Here is a 2,555-nt window from a genome sequence, read left to right on the forward strand (position 1 = left end):
GGGGCGCAGACCGCGGTGCTTCCCGGCGAGGTGCGCGAGGGCAGAGCCAACGCTCCTTCGGTTTCGGTGCTTTCGCCTTTGCCGGCCGCGAGCTGCTGTGCTCCCTGCCTGAAAATGTAGCCGTGTATTTCAAGTTTTCTGTTCTGGCCAGCAAATAGCTCGTTCTATTCGGTAACGTTTCCTTAGAGCTGGAGATATAATCCTATTAGTTGGCTTTGTCGTATTTTGGGAAGTTGCATTCTTGTTTTCCAGTGTAGTCTTGCAGTTCTTTTAGTTAGGCACAGAAAGAGGCATACTGTTAACATGCACAAAAATCCGTTTTTCTGGACTTAGGAAGCAATTTCAATCTTTTGAATTCTCCCAGGTTCTCAGGCTAGTTTTTGTTGTTGCATGTAATGAATGACATAGGAAGCAGCAGCATTTCATCTTTAGCTTGTGTTGTGCATGCAACACTTCAGTGGTTCCAAATTTTGTCATGGATATTATCTCAGTCTTTAATGATGTGAAGGTATCATTTCTCAAGTTGTAACAACACAGCTCAGTGCTTTCCTTAGGCTTCGGTGGTCAGGCAGCAACAGCCTGCCATATTAACTATTTACAGTTGTGTAGAAGTTTAAACACCTATTCTGACTTTATTTTCTGTGCAGTCTTGATACCAGACCAGTATTACAGGGGCAGAAAGGTTGCATTTCTTAGGGAATTTTCATGTTTTGCATCTTCCCTGTATGTGTTCATCTTTTTCTTTGGCTGTTGGGGTTTTCTTTCAAGTTACAAAAATTCCCATAAGACTGTAAATCATTCACAGCTATAAAGATTGTCTTGTTAGACTGATTGAACTGACTGGAGTATACAAGGACCAGTCAGTCAGAGTTAACTTAATAGGTATTAATATTGTAGGATATAAGCCCTTATCCTTGAATAAACCTTAATCTAAGTACCTAATCTAATAGAAGGAATATTTCCTGAAAAAAAAACAATTGCCTTCAGAAGACAATGGTTGCCTGCCTAACTTGTGTGGTCTTGAAAATTTCCCTTTAAATATATAGAGTAAGAGAAATATCTAGCCTATTAACTCTCCTAAATGATGATTTACAGATTTTGTGCTTTAAGTGGTAGCTTTAAGTGAAATAATATATTAATTACAAGATATTAAACATAAATTGGCATATTTTGGGTTATATGGTACATCTAACTTGACTAAACCTGAATAATGGTTTAAGTTCTCCCTGTCAATTCAAGCCTCAGATCAACTGCAACCAAAGCATAATTTTGGTGAAAATAAGAGTCACAGTAATCAGAGTCACACTGAGGTATGCCACATATTAGTGTGATTTAAGGAGGTGTTACTTGAAATCTTTCAAGATCATGATATATCAGCTGTCATACAATGCATTTTCTGTACTTTTTAATGTTAACTGCATTCATGTGAATCTTACAGTAAATATTTAAATCCACCTTGGATCCTGCCACAAGTCTGCAGTCCCTCCTGCCTTGTGCAGCCTAGCTTCCAGTCTCAAGCATTCCACTGAAACTAAAGGAGACGTGAGCAAACCCATGTAAAGCTCACGAGGTGTGAGCTCATACTGGTGTAGCTGGGCACAGTCAGGGAGCGTATGCAGACCAGGATTACAGAAAGGGGACCTCATTGGCCTGACTGATTGATGTAGGAGATGAAACTGATCCAACTTTTGGAGCTGAGAGCTAGAAAATCTCTATCAGGTACCATCAGATCAATTAAATTTGATCTTGAAAACAAGTGCAAGAGCCCCATGGCATTGTGGTGCATTCAGTTTAGAAATACACTTCAAATATGAGGAGAAGATTTTGAAAAGAGTCTATATTATTTAACTTTATTTCCCACAGTGGGATTTTCAGAAGTCTTCATTTCCCTGAAAGCTACAGCCACATGCTGCTCTGGGATTGACCAATTGACAAGAGGGAGAGTGAATGAATCTTCCAAAATAGAAGCAGCTGCTAAAACAAAGCAGGAAGATAAATGCCCATAAGTGCACAGAGCCCTTTGAAATTAGTGGTATGCAATATGAGTTTGGGGACTGAAGTTTAATGATGTGGGAGGAACATTTTTGTTCGCATCTCTACTTTCAGGGGCTCTGAAGCAGAGAGCAACTGGTTTCTTTTGGGCAGGAAAAGAAGCTTGAAGAACAAGAGATCCACTTGGCATCTTTTGAAATTTGGGGTGGGGGAAAAGTCTGCTTTCATCTCACACATCCAAAATGAAAATAAAATTCTCTTTGGGCATTTTGCAAAGAGGACTTTTGTCAGCACAGCAGATCTCTGTTGAAGCCAGCAGATTATAGTGTTATTCCCACTATCTCTGTCTTTCTGTCACTCTGAAACTGTGACTATAGGGAGATGGAGCAGAAGGGGCTGCTGTGGGCCACAGACTGCTGTGGTTCCCTGAACATCCAGCTAGGGCTTGAACAGATCATGTTGTGGCTTCTTCCAGTGCTCCTTCCTCACAGAAATGAGGATGTGGTAGGGAAGATGGCACCTTCTCATCTCTCACCCAAGGCAGAAGGCAACCATGGAGCTGG

The sequence above is a fragment of the Acanthisitta chloris genome, unplaced genomic scaffold, assembly GCF_000695815.1.
Source record: "Acanthisitta chloris isolate BGI_N310 unplaced genomic scaffold, ASM69581v1 scaffold12338, whole genome shotgun sequence".
Taxonomy (NCBI): domain Eukaryota; kingdom Metazoa; phylum Chordata; class Aves; order Passeriformes; family Acanthisittidae; genus Acanthisitta; species Acanthisitta chloris.